This window comes from Hirundo rustica, chromosome 18 (assembly GCF_015227805.2).
Source record: "Hirundo rustica isolate bHirRus1 chromosome 18, bHirRus1.pri.v3, whole genome shotgun sequence".
Lineage (NCBI taxonomy): Eukaryota > Metazoa > Chordata > Aves > Passeriformes > Hirundinidae > Hirundo > Hirundo rustica.
In genome coordinates, this window is record NC_053467.1 from 245,257 (window position 1) to 272,101 (window position 26,845).

The following is a 26,845-nucleotide window of genomic DNA, read 5'->3' on the forward strand; positions in this document are numbered from 1 at the left end:
CAGGCTGTCCCACCCCTCTGTCCCACCCCTCTGTCCCACCCTGTGCCTTCACCAGCCCCTCAGCTCCTCTGCACGCCTGGGAAGGGAGAGAAACTCAGCAGCTGGTGACTGTCAACAACGTCCCAAAAAGTGCCGGGGGCTGGCAGGCAGATCTCCCGTGGGTCAGCAAAGGCTTTGAGGACAGTGCCTGACAGACGTTTTTGCATTTCTCTGAACAGCCATGCATGGATCCCCCCCGAGCCAGCCTGAGGAACACCCCTCAGTGCGCAGCCCTCACTTGCGGGAGCGCCCCAGGTGCAGCGACCTCCTCTCGCAAGCAAAGCCACGCTGCCAGCAGCAGAAATGGAGGTTTCATCCCCTCCTGCCCTTCCAGATCCCCTCACGTGCAGCCCTTGATTCCTTCCAGAAACTGATGGTCCATACTGTAATTCCTGGGAGGAAAGAACCCAGCCTTTGTGCTCCTCATGGCAGCCACTTTCCAAAGCTCATGTCTGCCCGCAGAAGAAATGTCTGCAGTGTGAAGGAAGTGTTCATTCGGTGCTGGGTTTCTCTGCGGTGGGAGAAAGCTCTGAGCAGTGAGGGATTAGGGGCTCCATTGTGTCCTTTGCTGCTGTTGCCCCACTGGCTGCCACTTGCATACATCCCACATTTGGGATCTGGGGGCATGGAAACAGCTGCCCCACCTGCCCCTGGGGCTGGGCATCACTCTACCAGGAGCCTTTGAGCGGATTTTGGGGGGACAGTTGTGCGGGGGGAGAGGGGCTGAGGGTGTGTCTGTGTGGGGAAGGTAGGGCAGAGGGGGAGGAGGGAGAGAAACAAGAGTAAACACAAGTTGGGAGGATTTTCAAAGCCGGCAGAGGGCCTGGAAAAGGACAGGCTTTGAATTCTGCATGTTCTTTTAACTCGGCCTCTGATTTGAAGAGGCCCCCCGAAAGCCTGGTAAGCCTCATTGAACTTGAAAAGCTACAAGCTTCCTTTCTTCCCCATTTGCTTTGTCTTCTCTTATCTCATTCATGAGAGACATTGCTCCCACCCTGGCCCTGGCTGGAGAGAGGAGCCAGCGAGTCCCCAGTGCTGCAGAGCAGCAACAATGTCACATGGAGCAGGAGCAGTGCCACAGGGAGCAGGAGCAGTGCCACATGGAACAGGAGCAGTGCCACATGGAACACCAGCAATGCCACATGGAGCAGGAGCAGTGCCACATAGAGCATCAGCAATGCCACATGGAGCAGGAGCAGTGCCACATCCCCCCCGAGAGCCCCACAAAGGGCAGGAAGGGTTGGTGAGGTGCTGCAGAGCCGTGGACCTGGGCTCTTGGAGCTGCTGCCAAAGCCGGGCTGGGTCTCATCACTCCTTTGTCATCAAGACCAGAGCATGGAAATCTGTCCAGGCGTTCCTGGGACTCCCCCAGGGACAGGGACTCCAGCTGCAACTTCAAGGTGCAGTTGAGGCTCTCATGGCCAGGGGCCCCACCTCTTTCCTCTGTCTCTAGCACAGATGTCATACCCCTGACACTTCTCTTGCCCAAACCGAAATGACCTCGGTGGAATCAGCTCTGTTTCACTCTGTGCCTCTCCTGTTCTCTGCTCCTTTCGGTGGCAATTTTGCAGCCTGGCTCAAGAACCCCTTTAAGCATGAAGGGAGTGTCTCTAAAAAACAAAGTATCTCCTTCTCAAGGAAATAATTTTGCTGACCCTGCTCCGCTGTTCTCTCACCGCCTTTTAGAATGGCTAAAAAGCTGGAGAAAATGTGGTGACCAGGTGAAAGGCTCTCGGAGCTCAGTCCTGCAGCGAGGCAGGAGATGAACATCACAGAGCTGAGCACCTCGAGACGTGGGGGAGGACGGGCAGGAGGGAGCGAGCCGGGAGCCTCAGCACCCTCAGGAGCATTTGCTTTGCTTTCACAGCCTTGCGAATTTCATTCCTTCAGAGCACAAGACTGTTCTGAATAGGAAAATTTGGTTTTTAATCGAATCATTTATCTTCCACATTTTATTCTTTGGGGTCCAGTGCAGGGAAACCAAACATTAAACCATCTCTGTTCTGCCAGCCAGGTTCTCCGGAGACCCCACAAAGCTGTTGCTGATGTGTCCATCTTACCAGCAGTTATTTCTGGAAGCCCAGCACGTGCATAAAGTGTTGCTGTGTGTATCAATTAAACCCAATCATGCAGACCAAGCCCGATGTGAAACCGCACAGGAAATGAAAAGTTAAGCTCCCTAACAGCTCCCGCCCGCTCTCCTTTGCCCCGAGCCCCTGGAGCCACAACTAACACGGCCACCACAAGCTCCACAGAGGCTGCAGCAACTTTATCCTTGCTTTTAGAGGGGCTTCAGCACCTCCCGCCCCTCCCCAGAGCACAGTTTGCCAGAGCTGTGTGGTCTGGAGCCAAAGGGTCTGAGTGCTGTGGGCTGGGCTTGGAGGTGAGGTGGCAAACAGTACCTGTGGGGGTGATTTGCTCTATTTCTTTTCCATATCAAATAATACTGGTTTGTGTTAATAAAGGTGAACTCAAATCTGTATGTTCTGGTAGACACACCAATACCCATGTGGATTATGAGATGGAAAACACGAAGGGCAACGTCTTCAGGCTGGAGGAATTCGGAGCAGAAGCTGATGCTGCCGAAGCAGGAAAGGAAACCAGTTCATCCCATGAATTCAGTCCTCACATACAACCTGTCTGCAACAGAGTCAGTTATGATTACTGAGAGTCTGGAATCATCTCTCCCTCATACAGGGTCCTGTCACTGTATTTTTCTTCAGGAGAACCCTGCTGAGGGGACAAACCCCTCCTGTGCCAGGCCACGTGTGCCCACCTGTGCCAGGGGGGCGATGCTCCCGTGTCTTCTCCTCCAGGGAGAGACCTTTGTTTCTGCAAACGGCAGCGCGTGCTGCTCCTCACTGCCATCTCCTCGACATCCACGCTGTGCCCAGCAGGCAGGGAAATCTTGGCTTTCCCCTCTGGCCTGGGATGCTGCATTCAGCCCCCTGCTCAGCCCTTCCCAATGAAAACTGAGGTGCAACCTGTCCAAAATCACCTGTGGCCATCCCACCTTCAGGGAGATAAATTCTTGACTATATTCCCGAGGGCTGGAATTGGAAGGCAGCAGGCTGAATCCTAGTTTTCCCTCCAGCATTGTCTCCAGGATGATAACACACCCTGCTCCCACTCCATGTCAGGCTGGTCTGCGCTCCTGGGGACAGGAACCGGCTCCTCTTGGGTTTTGCCTGCCAAAAATCCCCCGTCTCAGCTGGAGTCAATGGGAAGACCTGAAGATCTGATGGGAGCAGTGAAGTTCTCTGCTCTGGGAGGCTGAACAGCCAATTCAGCCTTCAGGGAGTTTGCCCATTTCTTCCCAAAATCAGGCAGAGATTTATCAAAATCTCATCAGGATAAAAACCAAGTGAAAATTCAGGTGCTGAGCAATCCATTTCCTATGAGGGAAACAACTGTTTTTACATGTATAAGTGAGGCCAGGGTTTCTACAGATGAGGGGAAATTCTTCATTTTGCGAGTTGGAATTGGTTTTTTCTTTTCAAGCAGGGAAGAGGGGAGTTGAAGGAGGCAGGAAATGTAAAAGATTTTGGAAACATGAAATGAATAGGTCAAGACACATCATTTTGCTGAACCAAAGCAGGAGGCAACAGCTTGAAATTGAAATGAAATAGACCACCTGCAAGAAAAGGGGAGGAAGGAGAGATGGGGAAGAGGGGAGGGAGGGTCGGCGCTGGCATGAATATAAACCACACATATTTAAAAGCATCCGTCAGTGAATTATTAAAGATGCTTGTTTCAGGTTTGGACATCTTGGCAGTTGTGATGGGAAACATGCCAAGGCACATGAGCAGGGCTTGAATACTTATTTTTGAATTCCTGGCAGGCACCTTTCCTCTACTCTAAAACACCAACTCTAGTGAGCGGCTGGAGGAAAAGCTCTCACTCCAGGACCGGAAAAGATCTCTGCTCCCACCCCCAAGGCCTGCAGGGAAGTGCTGGACGTGACTGGGGTGTTTATGCAGAGGGACGAGTGTGGATTTGAAGCATTATAGACTCTTCTCCCCATTCTCCAGTTTAGCCTGTCCAAATTATCCATGCAAAATTCCTCTTCCTCCCGCAGGCGCACACGGAGGCACTCCTGCCCTCATGGCTGGATCCTCCATCGGCTTTGCTGAGTGCTGCCGCTGCGCTCCCAGCTTCTCCTTCGCTGCCCACCTCTCCTGACCTACAGCTTGTCAATCCTTGCTCCTCTGGGCTTTCTCAGCAGCCACCTCTCCCAGCGCCTCGGGAGCATCTCCCCAGGAGCTCCTTCAGCACATCTTGTTGGAGCAGCGCCGTGCTGATTCCTGTCCTCCCTGACCAGATACAATAAATCCTGGAGCTCTGAGATAGGCTCCGGGCTCCTGCTGGAACGCTGAAGCACATTCCCGGTGGCCTTGGCACTCCTGCCTATCTGTCTGGACCATTGAACCCCAGGCCCAAGGCTCCACATGCTGCTGTAAATCTCATTTGGGCAAATGTCCCTCCCTCGTTCCCCCTCCCGGTTTGATCAGCATTTTGCCACGGGGAATGAAGCAAAGCAAAGCTTGGTGGAGGGTAAATTTGATCCCTCCCCATGACAAAGCAAGGGAAACCACAGACTCTGGCTTGAGAACAGTGTGGAGCAGACAGGAGAAAGTTACGGGCGCGTGGGACAGAATAAATCCGAGAAATTGCCAGAATATTTGTAAATAAAATAATAACCAGTGAAGTGAAATAAGCTGACACGCGAAATGTGCATGTTGATTAAAACAGCCCTGGAGACCATTAAATGACAAAGTCGCTGTTGATGCCAACAAAACCCCAACCGTAGCCCTGATGCATATTCATAACCTCGGAGCAGCGCTAACGAGGCGCTGGGCTTGGGAACAGCTCACATGGAGCCACGGGGAGACTGCTCGGTGCCTGACAAATTCGGGAAGGCTACAAGCCTTGAAATCTCTCTTTGTTACTTAACAAACATGGAAGTAAGGGAATGCCATACCTCTTGTTATGGAAATGGCACACAGCGCTGAGGATATATGATAAGTCTAGGAGAGAATTACAAACATTCAGGACTGATCCCTTTGAAATCTCTGGGAGTTTTGCCATTTATTTCAATGGGAGCTTTACCGAGTCCTTACAATGGGCGTAGTCATTGATCTGCAGGCGCTGATGCAGTTCCCTTTGCCTCAGCAGCCATGGTCCTCACGGACACCTGGAAAAGGGGTTCGTGCTCCTGTGGGGAAACACGGAGCGTCATCATCCCCTGGGTAAACGGGAAGTGCAGAGGTGGGTCACAGCGACAGGTGGAGGGAGGGACAGCACAGTACATCAATCACATCATGTCAATCACATCAATCACATCACAATCACATCACAATCACATCCCTGCCCACCTGCTCTGCTCAGCCGTCCCCCTCTGCCTGGGACAGCTCCGTGTCCTTCCAGCCGGAGCGTCCAAGGGACACCAGTCACCAGGCTCAGGGTCTCCTCCAAAGGGCTCCAGGGCCTGGGCAAACTTCATCCCAAACTAAGCAAAGAGCGGGTTTGGGATCCAGCAGGTTGTGTAAGGGCTTGGGGGTGAGTGTTGAAGAGCTCCAAACAGACACGATCCCTGAAAAGTTCCTCTCCAAGGACGCTCGGTCAGGTCCCCTCTGAGAGCAGGGGGCTGTGATCCTTCAGCACTGGGGTTTTTATTGCAGCTGACTGAAATTGAAACAAATTCCACCCTGCACAGCCTGTGCCAAGGTCCTGGTGCCTCCATCTGACAGCAGAACCCTAAGTGGAGGGACAGTTGGGCTTTTCTCCGTGTACTGAGACATGAAAAGCCAAAAGCTCGACCAGAGCAGGCAGGTGCTGCTGTCCAGAGCCTTGTCCTACCAACTGCCTCCACTCCAGGAATGACCCCACCCACCTGTTCCCAGGGGCAACTTTGTGGATCCTCCACAACAACATAACAACCTCACCTTACAACACTGCTTTTTGTACCCTTGCAAAGCTCAGTCCCTGCTAATTCATCACCAAATGTCACATGACTGCCCTCCAAAGCCCTCATTGCAAGACTTAAATCTACCCCTAGGATTGCTTGACATGTTAAAGGTGCCCAGTTATTTCCTAAAACCAAAGGGGAAGCAGCAGGTTACAGAATTACACTGGATATTGAAGGAACTTGTCCCCAAAAAATCTTGCTCTGTTCTCGGGTTAAGGTTGGAATCTCCAGCTACAGCTCTGCTGTGGAGAAAAGCACTAGAGCAGCAGAAGGGTGCTTGGGTATTATCTTCATTGCAGTTACTGCCTCTGACCAATCTGACTATTTTTAGGTAATTTGCTCAGCCAGACACTTCTATTTCCCTTTACGACTGAAACACACCCAGGAAGAGGAAAGAGTAACTTTCACAGGACACGCAGCTGGGGATGGAGGGAACAAAAAATAGCCGTAAATCTGCCCTGTCACTTTAAGAAGGAGCGAGTGGGCCGAAAGCATTTAGGGAGTGGATTTATTCTGCCTGTATTTTCCACCTCGGGAAGTCAGAGCTCCCAGTGGGGCAGGCAGGAAGATGGAGAAAAAAGAGCGGAGGACTCACAGCAGAAGCTGCTGATGTGAATGACAGTTTGCTGGTGGGAATAAAATGTTTCTTGTTTGTTCCAAGATGGAGATAACAGAGTCAAGGGGTCAAGTGGTGTGGGAATGCGAAAGCCCTGTGGGTAATGTAGCATGATAAAAAATGAGGGATCCAGGGCACGGGGACGTCACTGCCACAATAGACCAACTGGCAATTCAGAAAGAGCTCAGATCTTGTCTGTATTTAAATATTGACTGATAATCTCACTCCATTACCTCGCTGTCCAAAAGGTATGCAGATACCCCCAGCCCACTGTGGTATCCTGAGGGGCATGTCCTGTGTTTGATGAAACACTAATTGGGGTGGGGGGAGTCTTGTTCTTTCCCATCCATCAATCTTTTAGTCATATGCACAATTAATGGAGCTCTTTAGCTGCCCAGGAGTGACCAGCACACAGGAACTGACCCGGAACCTGCAGAGTCCTGCGTGGCAGCAAGGGGAGAGGCAGGACCGAGGGGAGGGGTGCTCAGGGCTGTCCTGGCACAGCCTGAGGCTGTGGACACGGGAACCCTTGGAGAATCCGTGTCCAGGAACATCCCTCCCTCCCCCGGGCATGGGGCTGCACTTCAGGTGCGCTGACAGAGAAGTGGAGCCCAGCTGGATCCCAGTCAGAGTGGAGGATGGGGAGAGGGGGTGAAACCAGCCAGGAGCTGTGGGAATCCACGGCAGGGAGAAAGCGATAAGAAAATAAACCCTCTGGGTGTTCTTTACTTACATTTCTCCCTTTTCTCCTGACTCATTTTGCTTAGCAGGGCTCCACCAAAACTGCCTCCTCCTCCCCATGCCTTTCCAAACACGGGGAGGTTTCCAGCTCCGAATTACTGCTCTGGCAGGACATGGGGAAGCCCATTAGTCCCAGTCACCCACGAGGAGCAGAAACGTCTCAGGGCTGCCCCTGCTTTGCTGTCCTGCGAAGTGCTGCCGCTGCTGATCAATATTAATCACTTCTGCTGTCTGGGATTATCTGAATTGCAGCCACAGGCTGGGACCTGCCACGGCACCAGGCAAACAGGGCAGAGAGAGAGGAGTGGGGAGCTGGGCGTCCCAGGGAGAGGTGAGTGAGCACCACGTCCTTTCCACGGGACAGCAAGGGCCACCCCTCAGGGAAAGGAGGAGGAAATCTCTTTATGTGACGTGTAGCGCAGTGGTGAGGAGAGCCCTCAGCTGCACGGGCTTCTCACGTCACACTGGACCAGTGTCTCCTCTTTCTTTTCCAGTTCAGATCCCCACGGCTGTGGATTCATCTGCACCGCTGCGATGTGTCTCCAAACTGTGCACATTCACACGTGATAATTACCGTTTCTCCTGAAGGCAGGCACTAGGTCACTTGGAGATGCTCTCAGAAAAGCCACTAAACCCAGCCCAGTGTTTTTCCAGGTGGTTGGCAACCCTCCCACCACGATGTGTCAGCAATGGAGTGATCAGACACCCCGTGTAATTTTTAGGGCTTGCTGTGTTCACCAGAATGGAAAACACCGGGCTGGTGCCAGGACTGGTGCTTAAATAAGGTGTCTCCTGCCATCAGACATCTGTCCAGCTGTGGCAGTCTGCGCTCTCTGCAAAATACTCCCCTGATTTACTGTTGCCAGATCAACAGCACGGGAATGTTATCTGTTTAATTCTCAGCGGTGTGGAACCAGCAGGGAGTGTGGATCAGGCCAACAAGGCAAACTTGCTCCACAAACCCTGCTCCAGCAGCACCTTTTTATTAAAAGAATAATAAAATAAAGGGGGATGTGCCCTCAGCTGCCTTCCCTGGCCTTTCTCACTAGTAACCATTTGAGACAGATGGACATTTTCCAACATAATTTTTTTCAAAATAAAAATCATAGCGATTTTTTTGAAAGAGTGGGAACAACATCAGGGACAATACCCAGTGATAACTCTTGGTGTCCTAGAAAGGAACCAGGAGCAGGTTCATCTGGGCTGGCAGGTCCTTGTGGAGCCTCCTGGCTCAGAGTCAGCAGTGCTGGGCATCAGCCTTGGCTCTCTGTCAACATTGATATTAACATTTTAATTGTCCAGGGCCACGAGCGAGGCTGGCGGCATGCTCGGCCGTCTTTTCACTTGTGCAGAAGCTGGGGACACCTGGCTGAGACATGGCAGAGACATGGTTCAAACACGGTTCAGACATGGTTCAAAGCTGGTTCAGCCCTGGGTCAAGCCCCAGCCACCAGCTCCAGCCTTTCCCAGGAAGGTGGCTGTTTCCTGGCCATGTCCCGATTGTGTGGGAGACCCTTTGAGCACTGCCCTACGCAGGGGCCGTTTCTGCATGGGGGCTGGAATTTCCCCAGGGACTGAAAACCTGCCCAGCTGCCGTGGGCTGAGCTCAGAGCCAGTGGCGATGCCCTCGGGTCACTGATGGAAGAGCTGCGTGTCCTGTGCCAGCCGCAGACAGCGTTCCCACGAAACATCTGACCAACAGAAGTAAACAAACACAAACCCCCTTTATTAACAGAGAACAGCAGTGCTGGGCTTCAATAATTGATGCACCAAAAGCATATAAAAGAACCTCCAATGATACATTATTAAAACCAGCTATTTGTAAGGTGCTGTGAAAACAAATGTAAGGAGGGGAGCTGAGAGGGAGCCTGAGGAAAGCGAGGGCGAGGCAGAGCAGGAAAGCAAAGGCAGCAGAGGTGGTGCAGTCTGTCCCACTCCCCACAGCCAGCCTGGGCTCTCAAGGACACCCAAACCCGTTCTGGTGAATGTGGGCATGGGCCCCCAACATGGCACAAGCAAAAGCTCTGTCTTGATTCAGCCCAATAAATTTAACCCTCCTACATACTCAGGGAAGGGTGGTGTGATTCCTCCCTCCCCACTGACTGATGAGGGGACCTGGGCGTTATTTTGCCTTTTACTTTACCTCCTAATTTAAGGGGGGCTGAATTCAAACTTCTGATTCAGCTTTTTTGATGAGTTTACTTGCTAAGCCCCCCGATTTACTCCTGCCCTTCATAAAGCCCACCAAGACCACCGGGGTGTGACACTGGGGACAGCTGGAGGACATGCATGGCAAGTCCTGAAGAGAGTCAGGAACGCTTGAGGTGCTTCTGGGATTTTCCATTGAAGGATCTCTCTGTCAAAATGCAGATTCATGCATGTCAAAACAATTTGTGGAAAAGAGTCGGTTTTGACAAATTTCTTCTTCTCAAGCTTCTTTTAAAAAAAGATTTGCGGTTGTCTTTCTGACATGTTCAGGTTAAAACACCTGGCTTTTTAGGGCCAAACCAAGTTTTCCACTCTAACAGAGTCTCCTTTGGGCAAGTGATGTCACATGAAACCAGCTACAAAGACCTCGTTCAGGGAACTTTCTGGCCCCAGACGGACTAATGGGGATAAGGGCACAGAGGGATATTTTGTGTTGACAAAATAAGCACTTTCTTCCTTGAAAGTTGGCCACATCATTTATTTAAGCATAGTCAATATTTAATGGAGTGCTAACATGCACATTAAATGTATTGTGAGTACTCTTGTCCTGCACAGCAGCAGGAGCAGCTCTGGAGCAATCCATGGCAACAGTTACATCAACCCCGTGCTGCTGCACTCGGGGAATCTCTTAGGACCACCTGAAACACTTGTTATCCCAGGAGCAGAGCCTTTGGGCTCAGCAGCAGTGGTGGGGCCAGCAGAGCTGCTGTAACCAGAGGGCTGAGCCATGGGATGGGATCCATGGCCTGGGATCACCAAGTGCTTCAAGGGCAGCACCTGCCTGGGGAAACCTGTCCTGGGCACTCAGCTCTGCACGGCCCCCGCACAGCCCGGGCTGCCCAGACCAGGACCTGCTCTGCTGAGAGCATGGGGGGATGAGGTGGGGACGGGTGGGGAGAGGGGCTCTGAACTCCCTGAAACCTCACTGCAGGGCAGCCAAGGAGGATTAGGCAAAATCACACCCTGGGCTGATGCCCAGGTGCTGCAGCTGAACGTCTCCCAGGGCTCTCCTGCCTGCACCCCCCTGTCCTCCTGCTGCCTTCCCAGGATTGCTCATTTCCTCTGCCCTGGGACTCTGTGACAAGGAGCCTTTTTCTTCCCCCGTTGTTTCTGCTGCGCCAGGGCTGATGCACATCCCGGCTCTGCCTTTGGGAGGGCTTTCCTCCTGTCCCTCTTGGAAAGGCACGTTTTGGTGTCTGTGCAGGGAGCAGAGCACTCAGCCCCACGGGTGCCTGCAGGGATGCTCAGACGCGGCTGTGAGCGATGGGAGTGCGACCAGAGCTGCTGAGGGTCCGGGAGGGATTGCAGGGATCCTGCTTCACCCATTCCACCGCAAATACAGACACAGACACGTGCTGTCTGCAGCCACCTCCTTTGTGCCCTATATAAACTGGGAACAGGACACCACGGTGACACTGTGGTAGCTCTCAGCCAGCAGCTTTGGACAATTTTTGTCCCTTCAGCCGTGCTTTGGGCACATCTCCTCTGAGCAGACCCGACATCACCCCTTTGTCACCCTTCCACCCCAGCTCAGGTGTCGCAGGTGTGTCAGCAGCGGGGGACTCCCAGGGAGAAGTTTGCTTGCAGCAGTCCCTGGGAAGCCGAAGAAGCAGCCGCAGGAGCCAGTGAGCCTCAGAGACACTGGGAACACCCCGGCTGCTGCTGGGGAAACTCTGTCCTCTCACGGTTCAGATCAGTGGAAGGGCTGAGGTCTGAGGACTTCCCTGTGGCCATCCAGCCAGTGACACCTAAATATTTTCCTCCTCCAGGAGACAAAGGGAAGGAGGGCGGCCTGGCTCTTGTCAAGTGTGGAGCTGACAGTTTTACAGCCTCACTGGGGAGAGGAGCTGAAAGAAAGAGCGTTAGATTTAATCTGTGCTGACAGGGGTGGGTGATGGGTATTTTTATAGTGGAGGAAATGTATCGAACAGGGGAAATTAGACCAGAAGACGATAAGGATCTGAGCCTGACACAGCCAATTAATAGATGTTTACAAATGATTAAAGCTGATAGATCAAAGCAAACGCCCTCCTTTTTACCTCATGCCTCTAGATTGTTTGGAAGTGCCTCAACTGGTGGTGACGGTCTCGTCCCCAAACTCAGGGCCTTCTCCAGACCACGGCCAGCCTGGGGCAGCTGGGCAGTGCAGGTTTCTGCTGCAGCCAAATGCTCCAACAACTGCAGCGCTGCAGAACAGCATTTGGGAGGGATCAGGGAAGCCCTGAACAGCTCCAGACTCAGTGTTCAGGTAAAGAGGGGTATAATTCCCCTTTGTTTAATGCATGGGGAACATTTCTCTGCCTTGCACATCTCCCTGATCCCAGAAAGCCAACAGAGAAAATGTACAAGGTGTGTGGTGTGGAGGGAGAGATCTTGGTACCCAAACACAGCACCCAGCAGCTCTTCCACGGAGAGCCCTGGCAGCCCCTGGCTGCTCCAGGGGGGATCTGGGCTCCCCAGGGATCCTGGGTCTCATCTGTGGGAGGATGCTCGGCAGGAGAGAGGTGCTGCAATGCTGAAGGCACTGCCGTGCTGCTCCCTGGGGACTTGCAGCCCTTGTGCTGCAGCAGGAAGCTTGGCCCAGGAATATCTGCCCAAGTGACAGTGACACTGGTAAGTGAAAGCTGGGGCCACGAGAAGGACGGAACGGCCAAACTCCTTCACCTGGTGTGCGCTGCTAGGAGGCTGTGCCAGCTCCAGGGTAAACAACAGCAAGATCCTTGCACCGACAAATTCTCCATCACCAAAGGCAGCAGCCCCTGGCTCAGGGAGCGGAGCAGGCACGGCACCATGCCCTGTGCCTGGGCCCTGCCACGCTCTCCTGCCGCTGCTTCTTCCTCTGCCACTCACGGCTGGCACATCAGCAGAGCCCCAAAATGCTGCTTTGAGCAGCTGGAGGGACTTTTGGGATAACTCCCAAACTGGCACGGATGCACCACGGCTCAGCTGCTTCCAGGCACAGAGAGTCCAACACTGAGCTCACTGAGGTGAAGGGAGGAGAATTAAGGTCATTTTAGGAGAAATTACGGTCATTTTAGGGCACTGTCCTGACAGGGCCACGCACTTGGCTCCAATGTGGCCAAGACCTTTGGCACGTGCCTCCATGAGCTCACGAGGCGTCACCCCTCTCACCCTGGAATTCAGCCTATCCCTCCTTTCCACCTCCATCCTCTGGGCACAGCCCAGACACCTGCACTGCCCTAAGCTGGACGTGCAGCTTGGAATGGATAGTCTGAGCTTAGCAACACCGCTTGGGCTAGTCTGCTCTACTTGGCTTCCAAGTGCTAAATTCCTTGGAAACTATTTCCCATAAGCCCAGGTAATATGTTCCAGGGTGCTCAGTGACTTAACACCTCACATCGCATAGACTTACACTGAAATTTGGGCTTCAGCACCCAGATCCAACCAAGAGCACGTGTGCAGTTTTAGTCTGAGCTCCTGACTCCCAGCCAGGACCTGAAGCTTGTGGCTGGACCTGGGCTGAAGCATCTAAGTTACTTGGGAAAGCCAGGCTTTGTCTCCTAAGTCACCTTGAGGCTTTATTTGTATTTAACCTTGACCAAATCTGTGGCCTCCCCACAGGTTCTCCTCCACGTGAGAATCCTCAGCAGCATCAACATTTATTTTTTAAATCCAATCCTTGGACAAGGCACAAGCCCAGAATCCTGAACACTTCAAATATTAAGGCTCTGCTCGCACTTTCCATGGAGGAGAGGTGTTAACCCCAGGACCCTGGTCGGGTTCCAACTCGAGGTATTGCATTCAGCCTCTAACACTCCAGACTCCCTCTCCAGTTTCTCTTTCACCGTATTTTGTCCCTCTTTGCTTTGCCTAAGCCCTGTGCTTTTATTAAACCTCTCCTATTCATTTACAAACTTATTTCAGCTCCACCAGTGGCTGAAGCAGCAGGACTTGCATTGTTCTTCCCCCAGAAAAATAAATACAAAAATGTAGGTTTTTTCCTGTTCATGTAATCTTCTGATTGTCTTGGGTTTTACTTTTTCATTCAATGTTGGGTTGAGATTAAAATATTATGAAAAAAAACACCAAAAAACAAAAACAAACCAACCAAAAAAACCCACCAAACCAACCAAACAAATTCAGAAGAGGAGATCAGCAAAAACAAAGTTTGATGCTTCAAAACCAGTCACATTCATCAGCAGAAGGAGTTGATGATTTCACTCTGCTAAGAGTTGTCTACCAAGCCAACAGGAGATTTCTCGCTTCTGTCTTGCCTGATAATTAATAATAATAATTGATACTTATAAGGAAAATTGAAATATTTCTGCAGGACACACGGCCATCGATCCCTGCAGGACACACAGCCATCCCTCCCTGCAGGACACACGGCCATCCATCCCCACAGGACACACGGCCATCGATCCCCACAGGACACACGGCCATCCCTCCCTGCAGGACACACGGCCATCGATCCCTGCAGGACACACAGCCATCCATCCCCACAGGACACACAGCCATCCATCCCCACAGGACACACGTCCATCGATCCCTACAGGACACACGGCCATCCATGCCCACAGGACACACGGCCATCGATCCCTACAGGACACACGGCCATCCATCCCCACAGGACACACAGCCATCCATCCCCACAGGACACACGGCCATCCATCCCCCCAGGACACACAGCCATCGATCCCTGCAGGACACACGGCCATCCATCCCTGCAGGACACACGGCCATCCATCCCTGCAGGACACACGGCCATCCATCCCCACAGGACACACAGCCATCCATCCCCACAGGACACACGGCCATCCATCCCTGCAGGACACACAGCCATCCATCCCCACAGGACACACGGCCATCCATCCCCCCAGGACACACGGCCATCCATCCCTGCAGGACACACAGCCATCCATCCCCCCAGGACACACGGCCATCCATCCCTGCAGGACACACGGCCATCCATCCCTGCAGGACACACGGCCATCCATCCCTGCAGGACACACGGCCATCCATCCCTGCAGGACACACGGCCATCCATCCCCCCAGGACACACGGCCATCGATCCCCCCAGGACACACGGCCATCCATCCCCACAGGACACACGGCCATCCATCCCTGCAGGACACACGGCCATCCATCCCCCCAGGACACACGGCCATCCATCCCCACAGGACACACGGCCATCCATCCCCCCAGGACACACAGCCATCCATCCCCACAGGACACACGGCCATCCATCCCCTCAGGACACACGGCCATCCATCCCCCCAGGACACACGGCCATCCATCCCCACAGGACACACGGCCATCGATCCCCCCAGGACACACGGCCATCGATCCCCACAGGACACACGGCCATTCCTCCCTGCTCTCCGCAGGGCCCTGACTCTCCTGTGCTGCCCGTCCTTGGTGGTGCTGAAGGCTTTGAAGTGCAGCCCTTGAGCGCCTGTTTTGCCGTCCCGGGTGACTCTCTCTCGGCTCCCGTGGGAGATGGTTTCCAGCTCCCTTGGAGCGCTTTCCGGCAGCTCCATGTTTGCTCCTCCTGCCCATGGACTGTGACTTCTCTGTTCGACGTTCGCCCTTCCTCCTGAGGGGGAAGAACGGCTTCCTAACTCCAAAGGGGTTCAATGGTTGGGGCAGTGTTCTTCAAGAACTGCGGTGCCTAAAGGCATTTTCCTATCAGTGGGACCAGCCTGAACCCTCGGTGGAGCCCACGCAGCGCTCGGGAGGCGGCTTGGAAAGCTCAATGAGAGGCGCTTGGCCGTGACGCTGCAGCTGATCACATGGCAGACGGCTTTCACACACAAAATCGGGAGCACGAGGGAGGCCTCTGCACTTCTGTTGTGACACTCACCACAAGGATATAATGAGGTGTCAGAAATAACTCACCAAGAACGGCTGAGAAGAGGATCTGCGGGAGTGATTCTAGACTTGTGTCTTTCACCCAGACGCCTGAAACACCCCCAGAAATGCTCTATTTTTATAGACTCACTCGTTTGTAGCTAATCCCATGCGGCTCCGCAGCCTGTCAGGATCCACCCACAGGGCCCCATCCTAAAGGAGCAGCGTCCTGGCTCTGCCCCGGAGGAGTCATTTGGGGTGCCAAGGTCCAAGCCAAGAAGAAACATTCACAGAGACCTTCACCTGGATGATTTCTCCTGCCATCCACACACAGCCCTTTCTCTAAAAGAAGGTCCTTAAAAATTATTCATGGATTCTACGGGCAAATACACCAACCTTAGATAACACCTTTTAATTTTTTAATCACTTGAGAACTTTCTTTGATTTTCATTGTTAGGTAAGAGTTCCTAGAGTTATAACGACTTATCTCTCTGACATTTGACCCAGCCATCAGCAGTTTTTGATTTTTTTTTTACCTTCAGGGTTTCAAGGGTTACACTGTGGTAAACATTCACAGTTCACCATTTAGAGGCGTCTCCTCTCTGCTGATGTTATGAGCAAGGAGAAATGGAGGGGGTCTTGGTCAGTGTCGTGCTCCAAGACCGTCTCCTCAGGAGACTCCGGCAGGCTGGTTTTGATCCCCTGTCCCTGCCCCCATTATCCCAAAGGGTCCCTTGGGGCCCTGGGGATCAATCCCCCATCAGATTGTTTCGTGTTCCCAAATCCTCCCTCTCCCAGTCAGCTTGGGCAGGGCACATCACACCCCTGCATTCACAGTAATGTGACAGAGCTTTTCCCAGGACAGGCTAACGGCAGAAATGAAAAAATCAAACCTTTTACAGTGATACTGGGACATGGGAAAGAAAGGAGCCAGGTATGATTAATGAACTTTATCACAGGAGGCCTTAGAGGGAACCCCAGGACTGCCAAACTCATGGTCAAGCTACAGCCTGCAGGCATCCGAAAGGGTCATTGCCTGAAGCTCTGCAGGCCACACTAAAGCCTTGGGTTTGGAGGCAAGTGGCAGCTGCTTGGCAGGGAAAGGGTGTGACCCCCATGTGCACAGTGACCCCCTAACCCCTCCCGAAGCAGATCCCCTCAGCTCCAAAGCTCCACACAAGAGCACACCTCGGCATCCCACTGCTGACCTGCCGCTCACCTGCTCCAGGCTTAGCAAAAGGAACATGCACCTCACGAGCAGAAGTCACGGGAGGGAAGGATCCCACCAGAATGGCATTCCTGCATTCCCATATTTCCAGATTTCGGGCTCTGTGTCGAGAGGGTGAGCCCTCCTCCCCACCCTGCTCCTGTCCCTGTCCCTTTGGTGCTGGGGAGATTTGTTGCAGGATAATTCTCAGCAGCCGTCTCTCCCCAGCCAGGCTGCCCCCTTTGGATGTGGGCAGATGATACAGAAAATGGGTGGTTCAGGCCGATTTCATGAGGCCTAATAAATCTTCAGTAAATTAAAACTCATCCCCCTTTCCTCCCCTCTCTGGGCCTTTGTCTTGCTAATACACATTAAGCCCTGCCTGGCTACACACTTTGAGGCGTTTCGGAGGTGAGGTCCGTACAAAGCTGCAGATGTGGGAGCTTTAAAGGACCTTTGGCCTCGGTGTTGCCCATTAACATCAGCCACGCCAGCAGAAGAATCTCACCATGGTTCTCTCCCCTCAAAAGGGCTCCCGAGTAACAACCTCGCCTTTTGAGGGGGGGGAACAGGAATAAAAGAACAGAAGGAATGAGCAAGAAAGAATGAGAGAGGGATCTTCCAAAAGAGGTGTTCCCTGTAAGGCTAATTTTGTCCCTAAATCATTGTCTGGAGCTGGTTGCTATTTAGAAATTGCTTAAGAAATGGGCGCACCTCTTTCAAGCCAGGCAATGCTGACACTCACACAGCACTCGCTGATACTTGATTCATTTCTGTCATCTCCACCGACCCTTTCCACTCTGACCTTCCTACTTTCAGACCTCGAAATAAAGAGCACTAATGCAGCCCCATACTCAAAGAGCCGCTTTTGTCCCACATTCAGGTTTTTATTCCCGTTCAGATTTTCTCTGTGCTTTCCACCCCTCTTTAGAAATCAAAATCAAGCTGCCCCCAGAGCTGGACACAAAGTGAGAGGCCAAAAATGTCTCTGTGAATGCAGCGGCCCTTCTGGGGTCTCCTCCTCTGCCCTGGTGTCTTCCGTTGTCGTTTCCCTCGGAGCCGGCTCTGCCCCGTGCGCCGGCGCTCCCCACCCAATACAGGGGAGATGCTGCCATTAACCAACCTGCCCCTCTCCAGTGGGCAAGGATTTGAATAAAAGCTTCAGGGGTGTGAACAATCCGCTCCTCCGTTCGGTGCCTTTGCCGAGGCGCATTCAGGTGTGATTTAAACAAGAAGTAACAGCTCCTCTCGCCGGGTTTCTCGGCAGAGGCTTTGCCTTCCATCCCTTCGAGCGCTTTGGCTAAAATGTAAAGAGAAGCTTTGTGGCCCTCTGTGGGTGCTTCAGAAGTTGTGAGGTGTGATGAATGAGCTCTAAAAAACACAGATCAAGAGGAAGATAGCAGGGATGAAAGGACAGGCAGTTAGATCAGACTAGACATCCTGGGATGAAAGGAAAGGTGAATGGGTAGCTAGATTAGACAGTTACGGTAAGTGGAAGGCAGGAAATCCAACCTTGTAGGTGTTTATCCTAAACTCCAGATCTGCACCTGTAAGGGCTGCTCCCTCACTTCATTTTCATTCAGTCCTTTCATAAACAAATGTCCCAGATCGATCAGGAGGTGCTCCTGGCACAGGGGCCGTGAGCATCAAAGGGAAATGGAACAAACTGACCAGCCAACCTCACTTATAGCTTTTTTTTTTTTTTTTTTTTTTTTTTTTTTTTTTTTTTTTTTTTTTTTTTCCCCCTTAGTTCTCCGCTCCTTTTACATTTTGGGGCAGCGGCGCGGCTCAGGTCTCATTCCATGAGGCTGGCTTTGCCCATCCCAGCGAGAAGGGATGGTGCACTGTGACCGGGCGGCAGTGTCGGGGGGATTGGGATGGGTTTGCAGCGTGGAGCTCGTTAAGTCAGGCCGGCGGCTGGGGACAGAGCCGGGAGCCTCCCCGGCAATCAGATAACCGGGAGCACAAACCTGGCATGTCACGCTGCATAATGGAGCGTTCCTTGACAAATCCAATCCCAGCAACACCCAAACCACTTCAGATGTTTATCGGGCGCTGCTCATCTACCCCAAAAGAGACTTACCATGTTTCTCCGCTTTCCTGCTGAGACTGTTTCACCACGAGGCACTCGTCCCCTGGGGATCACAGGACGTTTCCATGTCCATTTCTCTGGGCAGCTGCCGGCCCCGCACGCTGGGCAGTCCTCAGCGGCTGGGGCTGGGAGGGCAGCGTGGGGCTCAGAAGTGAGGTGAGGAGACTCACCCGGGTATTTGCTGCTGCCCTTTACAGGACAAAACTTCAGGGCAGCTTCAGAGAAGTACATCAGCAGTGATGTAAAATCCACTCACTCAATTTCACACCCACAGCTTCAATCCTCTCAGGGCTTTGCGGTGGATCTGACAGTGCTGGGGCAATTGTCGGACTCGATGATCTTAGGAGTCTTTCCTGCCCTTGACGATTCTGTGGTTCTAGGGTAGATTTGTGCCTTACTTTCAGTGTTAAACCTTGGATAAAAGCTAAGGTTTTATTTCCTCCTACATGAGGGACACACGAAAATGAGCAGAACAGCACTTTTTCTGCATGAAGACCTTAGTAAAAGTATTTTACAACAGGTATCTGAAGCATAACAAAATCTGTAATGTATTCCAATTTTTGCCAGTAATTGGGTTGTGTGTCATCCCCCTACGGCTCCATCTACACATCAAAGGTTCCTGCATTTATTTCTATGACATCGATTAGTTTTATTCCAAAATCACTACAAAGCCCAAAGTTGCTCAATACAGCTGTTAAGGCATAATAAAAAGTCATAATGTGAAGCAAAGCTGCTCTCTTCTGAAGCTTAATAATTTTAGCCCTGATCAATTAAGGTTTCTGCACAGTGAAAGAAAAGGTCCTCCCGAAGTCTGAACACCTCCTGGAGATGCCTCTGCTTGTCACCATAAAGGGGGTGAAAACCAATTAGATTTTCTTCATACTTCAGTTATGTACCAGGTTTGGGTAAAGAAAATCACCTTTAGGCTGTCTGGAAGCAGTTATTTCCCTGACAGAGAGCAAACTCTTCAGAAATTGGCTCCTCATCTTTGACCTGAAGAGGAAAAATAGTCTCCCTGCCAGTCGAATGTGGTTTTCACTCCATTAAATCAAACGAGGAAGGGGTGATCCAAATGATATTTTAAGGGCATACATAAAAACTCTGAGAGTAAAAAAACTGAAAGAGGGAAAATATGTGTTTCATCACAAATAATGCAAAGCTTAAAGTGTCTACAGAGCAGTACTTCTTCTGTGAAGGAGCTGCTGAATTTACTCTGAGAACAGGTGCCGCTGCATCCCCTGACATTCACCCAACAGAGATCCCCGAGACCCAGGGCCCCATCCTGCTGAAATCTGAAATCTCCCCTTGGATTTGGAGCAGGACACAATCCCTTGGCACAAAAAGCAAACAGCCTTTGAACATCCTGGCAAAGCCTTTGGCTTCGAGGGACGTGCTCCAACCTGCTCCGCTTGAAGGGAAGCACAAAACTATTATTGACTTCAAAGGCACTGGGACGCAGCCCCGGGGTGGAAATTAGCTTCAACATTAATTGAATTAAAAGAGGGGGATTCCCTTCAAAGAACTGCCACTTCCTGGGCCATGGGATGAGATTTGTATTGAGCACAATCAGAACTAGGCCAAAACACTGGAGCACAGGTGCTGAATGCAGTGCCTGGACACCCCGAGATGCAGCAGAGAACAAGCATGGTTAAGAACTCAGGGCAGAGTTTGATTTGCCTGGGCACAGCCCTGCTGAGGGACAGAACTGGGCAGACTCCTGCAAAGCACCACAGCTCCTGGGGTGGGAGTGGAGTCAGGACCTCAGCTCCAGCAGGGAAAGGACACGTGTGTGCACCTCTGAATGTTCATCATGCACAGATAAGGTGAAAAGGGAAAATAAACGTGAATTCAGTACATTTGGCAGAAACAGCCTGCAAACCACAGCCCCAAAACCTGGAGTTCTGCCTTGTCTCCATGTGCTTGCCACTCCAGGAGTGTGCTGGGACAGGCAGATTTTGGGCAGGACACATTTTCTGTTGAACCTTGCCCCTCCAGGATTACAAAGTCCCTGATATCTCTGAGACATCTCTGCATTTTTGGAGGTGATCTCCAGATCTTTGTGACTTTAATCCCCCATTTATACATATCAGTACCTGTGGGCTGGAACATCCTTTCCCAGCCCTGATAAAGCAGCAAAATGAATTTACTTCCACTTCACTAAAAAAAAATACCCAAGAAAAAATTGTTCAAATCAATAAACTGGAATACTTTAAACACCAAATGAGCCCCTGAAATCCTCAGCACCCTCTGGCCTTGGGAAGGATGGAATTCCTGCAAGGAAAAACCCTCTCCAAACTACCAGTAACCTCCCCTTCCGATTCACAGAGCAGGGTTTTGCCGCTTGCTTCCTCCTGCAGCGCATCAGGTGCTTACAGAGACAAAGCCCCACCTGCTGAAAGCATGGCTCTCCTGTCTCACTGAAACCTTCTCTGTTTCTTCCCCTCCTGGAGGGGAAAAAGGGTCAGAAACGGTGATTTGCAGCTCAGGGCAATGCCCAGAGCTGCCTTTCCCAGGAATTTCGGTAGTCCGGGAGGTGAAGGTGTCAGCATCAGATAAAGAGGAATTCACCCAGCTAACATATCTGATCTCAGCTTAGGTTACCTGCTGAGCAAAGAGCAGCAAGATGCCCCAGAGCAGCCTAAGCTCTAGAAAACGTCAAGTTTAATGTGGTGAAGTGTGTTCTCTGCTAGGTCAGAAAGGGAAGACAACTTCTGTTCATGTGCTGCTGTGCTCCTGCAGCCCTCGGGTGCGGATCCAGGTGTGCAGTGTTCCAGCTGTCCCACAGCAGCAGCCCGGCTCCTGCGCATTTAACTGAGCTCAGACTGACCCAAGCTGTTCGGCCACTCCCAGGAATACGGCACAGGTTCATCTTTTGCAGGTGTGGGATCATTTTGGAGCACACAGCCCACACCCCATCCCCTGCACCCTTCCCAGGATGCTGCGAGATGGAAAAGGGAGAGAGGGACCCGTGGGTCCTGCGGCACTAATCCCCTCCCAGGATGGTCTCTTAGACGGGAGAGGTTATAAACAAACAAAGCAAAAAGGATGCCCAACCATCATCCGTGAGCTGCCCCCTTCCCTCTCTCTTCCCCCAGATGCTGCCCTCCCCTTTCGCAGCCATCCCCGCACGGCTGAGCGGGGCCAGGAGGCAGCGAACCTCCACCTCCCCGCTCATGCGGAAAGAAATCGCGCTCGGCTTCCAGAGCCCGCACGGGCTGGTTTGTTTCAGCCCTGCACATTGGGGAAGAGGGGGAGGAGGCAGAGATGGGGCATTGTTTGCAATTCAAATGGCCGGACCTCGGGAAAAACCAATAAATTTAAGTCACTAGAGAATTTCAACGAGCGCGGCCACTTTCTGAAATAGGAAGCGTCCTCCCTGTCGGTGGGGGCTGTTGAGGAGCCACTAGACAAGAGAATAGCCGAGCACTCGTGGGGCTGAGGGCTTTTCACCCGATGGAGTCCAAACCAAACAAATTCCCCCTTTAGGAGATGCCTTTATCCAAACACTCCGAGAGCACAGGGAAGGGGGCTCGGTGCCTCCGGCTCTCGGTGTTTGCAGAGCCGGGGCTGTTTGCCTCTCCCGTTCCCTGCCCCGGGCTGCGGCTGTGGCTGCAGGGCTTGGAGTGCCCGCCTGGCACGGCGCGGGTGATGCTGGAAGAATGGGGATGTGGAAATTCACCGGCTGTAGATCCCCATTCACGCACCAAGCGTGGGGCAGGAAAAAGATTCACCAGGGCCGGATCCATAGGTGAGGCGGCTTGCACCAGCTTAGTGTTCAACTTTCAGTTCAGCTTTAGCTGCTCTTTCTTAGGAGGATTTAGGGATCCCCACAGCTCATTCCAGCTGGTGCAGGTCCCGTGGCTCCCCTCCCTCACAGGGTTCCCTGGAGCTGAGGCAGCTCTCGTGGGGTGAGGAAGAGGAAGAGGAAGGCTCCTGCTGCAGAAGGGAATGTGACACATCCTCCGGGACATTATCTAGGGCTGCTCAAGAAGTCACTCATGTCCAGCCGGGAGTGCTCTTTGTCGCGCACAGCATTCACACAAGTGGGGCAGCGATAAAAGCTGTGAACCAAAAGACCTTTTGACACCACTCGAGCGCTGGTGCTGAAGCATCTGATAAACCAGAGGAGCCTGGGAGTGGCCATCGATGGCCCAGCCTGTGGCAGAGCATTGCTGAGACCGTGGAGAAGGAAATAAGGAGGCTGTGCTCCTCCCTGTCCCACCAGCCCGTCCTGGAGATCCCTGATTTGCGGCTGACGCCGTACCTCAGGCGGATTGTGAGAGCTGACGTGACCAGGAAAGGGCCCCCAACCCCTTCATTTCCCCTAATTCAGGCTCCACCTGAACTTGTTGGAACGAAATATTGAGACTCCTGTTTTCCAGCCCTGCCTCATTGCCCTTTTTCTTCCTCCTTACTTACGACACGGTTTCCATGCCTTGCACCCCCGCATCCACACCTGTGCAGTGGTGCTGCCCTGGCAGCGCCTCGGGTCCGATTCAGATGCTCTTTTTCACCTGTTCCTCTGGTATCTCCATCCATGGCAGACAATGAAAAGCTGCCAACGACTTTACAGTCAGTAGTAAAACAGATTTATAGGAGGAATTCGATCTATAGTCATGGAGATGTTTGGTATGCAGCAACCACTTAACACCAAATGCTTAATTCCCTTAAGGGTACCTTTATAAAGACAAAAGTTCTTCTGAATTAACTACAGAAGAACATTTAAGGCAAAGATGGTAAACTGAAATCAACTCCTGAGCAGATGCTTTTGTCTGGAAATTAAATTAATATTATGGCTATAAGTTAATATAATTTATTCCACATTGGAAAGAATCAACCCTGAACAGAAAGCAATTTAGTGATCCTGAAATAATCCATGAAATATATCTATATTATATGAAATATATTATATATGTTATTGAAATTTAATACAGGTGTGTATATATATAACCTTTTCTTACTAACATTTTTATGTGGCTGGGGCACTCTGAGAAAAAGTCTCTCTGAGCAGCACTTCCTCTAACGCCAGGCAAGCTGGGCTTATCAGCCAGCAGCCGTCTCCAGGACTGTTCTGCTTCTGTTTCCCTCATTTCGCTGTTCCTGGGCCTTATTAATGTAGGTGTGAGGGGGTGGGGGCGACAACTCGGCCCCCATTGTTTATGTCTTGCTGGTAGGATGGGAGACTGAGAAAAAGAAAAGCCAACAATAAAGCAAAGCGTTCGCCCAAAGAATGTTTTTATTGCCACCAGGAGTAATTCAAACCTTTTGTGGTGGTTTGGAGACAAACTTTATGGTGGTCAAGCCGTGCATTGCTGTTTGGATTTAAAAAACAGGCAGGATATTTTATGACCATTAATAAATGTTTGCAGCCTGTCTACGAACACGGGAGAGGGAATCACACCTCTGGAACTGATCACCTGCAGTGGTCAGGGAAGGGATTGCTGCTCGCAGCCCCCGTCCCGTGGGAATTGCTGCTGGATGCATTAAGAAAAGAGCTGCTTTTGCTCTTTTTACCCCTCCTCTGAAGGACCCGTGTTTGCTGGTTCAGCACGCGCGATGCCAGGCTCAAGCGGGCCAGTCTGGGCCAGTTTAGAACCTTGCAGAGCTGCTCAGAATTACTCTGGCTCAAACCTGCCCTCGCCCTGAGACTCCAGATAGGATGTACTTAAAAACATGGAAATTACCTTGTCACCAGTTAAGGCCCCTCACTATATTGCTATAAAATGGGGGCACTGACTCCTAAAGAATTGCACTTACAGATTTTAGGGCCTTTGTGATGCTTTAACTTGACCTGCTCACAGCCCAGGTCAGGGGACCACCACACAGCGATTCCTGCCTCAAGAGCAAGAGCTGTGGTAGAGCCAGAGCAGAGTAAAAGCTCCTGTCCTGAGTCAACAGTTCTCAGCAATGAGGAAAAGAACATTATATATATATATATATATATATATATATAAAACACACGATAAATATACATCTTTCAATATAACTCCCAGTGTCGAGGCAGCAGTTTTTCAGAGCTGCCACCTCTCCCAAAACCAGGATCCCTGTTCCCCGCCTTTCCCAGGGACTGTCCAGACTTCTGCTGCGTTTGCAGTGGCGAGGTTTGCGCCACTCACGTCCCATGAATACCCCATCTGATCTTCCCAAAACCAGGACACTCACTGACTGCATGCCTCTGGTTTCTGTGTATCACCACCCCAAACACAAAGATGTCAAAACCACTGGCAATTTTGTATTTTTTGGTTTAAATACTGATGGAAATCACTCCCTTTTTGGCACCACTAGCTGTGAATTTACTCCATTATACTTTTGCTCCCCTCATCAATTTTCCTGTGATTTTCAATTTCTAATTTATCCAGATTGATAAATGCTTCCCACTCCCTCTCCTTCATATTTCACTCCCTGAGAATGGCCTGTGCTCTTCATTCCCCCATCTCCAGCTTTCACCACGGCAAGCACATCGATTTTAATGGATTTAATGCTCTCACAAAGCACTCCTGACTGCTCCACACTCCTGCCTGATGTCTCCAGAATGAGCAAACCCATATGTCCTTTTCCAGATCATTGAAGGAAGTATTGGACAGCACCAGGCCTGCCAGCCCAGATCCCTCGGGATACCAGCAGAGACACTCAGGGCTGGTACAAACCTCCAGCCTGGTGTCTGTCGGTGCCTAATCCGTCAAATGCCATATGGAAAAGCCAGGGGGAGAGTCACCCTCTGTGATTCCAGCTCTGTGAAGGTGGGCTTTGGTCTAAGACCCACCCCCTGAGCAGCAGCAGCAGGAGATTTAACCTGTTTTGCCAAACCAGGTGAAATCTGGAGGAGCTGGAACGCAAAGGAGATAACCCCTGAGCCCGAGGTGGCTGCACTGAGGAGCTCCAGTGTCTATCACACACGTGGACTCTGCTCTCCAAAGCCCTGGCAGACAGAGGGAGCCCCCAGAGCTGGACTGGCTCCTGGTGCCTGATGCTGCTCCCGTGCCGGGGTCACCTCCCTCCCGTGCTGCTGGGTGTGCTCCTCACCCCTGGCAGCAGTCTGGGCAGCGGGAACAGGAGCAGAGCGAGGAACAAGGACCAGGGAGTGCCCTCACCCCAAGGAACAGTGTCCGGTGAACACCTGGCGGGGCAAAACAGCCCTTCCAGAGAGAGACAGCACGGGCTGCTCTCGTCACTTCCCACTTCTCTGCCTCCCGAAGGCTGCTGTCCGTGCTCTGGATGGATCTCAGGTCAATGGCATCTCCCAGGCCCTCATTAGCCTATTAATTGGGCCACTTCGTTAAAGCTGCTGGGGTCTAAGGAACAGATACTGCTATTCCCAGCCCGTCCCTATTGCTTTCTATTTCTGAAACAAGTACTAATGAGTGATTTTAACATTTGGGACTTGTAAATCTCCCCGTGACACGCTGCCATTTCTAACAAAATTCTGTTTCCCCCATCCTCTTTTCCAGACCCCTAACCCTGGGTTAGGAACAAATCAATAGCTCCTCTTCTTCAATACTCAGTGCTTTGATAAATAGCAGCGGTGTTGTTGTAGCTGTGATGGTTTAAGGATGTATTCATTCATTAACCTTGTCTCCTGATTAACTTCGTTCTTGGCATCTTGATTTTGCGCTGAATTAATTCTCATTTATTTCCCCCTTCCACAGACTGCGCTCCTCTAATCAGGTTCTCCTCAGGTTATCTCCCCCTCGCAGGAGCAGGACTCCCCCAGACCGTGCAGCCACTCCATCCCCTCAGGGCTGGATTTATCTTCCACAGCACCGCTCCTCACTGCCCCGGACCTGCCCCCTCCCGTCCTTCACCTGGAGCGCCCTCAGATCGCACGGAATGTCCCCTGGCAGACACAGCCAGAGCTCCGTGGGAGTTTCTGACCCACATGTGGGGATTTGGGCTGCACTCAGCAACTGATTGGTTTCACCAAAGCTCCCAAACCCTTTCCCAGGGCTCTTGCTGGATTCCATCAACAGCCCTCCTCCTCCTGCCCTGCCCCCAGACAAAATCAGTTAATCGAACGGGGTTTGCTGCTGGGAGGCTGAAGGAGCGGCAGTGGATCCCCCGGCCCGGCAAACGAGTGGAAATAGCCCGGTGTAAACTTAATTCTTACGCGTCGTGAATAGCAACACATCCCGGTTATTATAATCACTGTCCATCAGCTCCCCATCC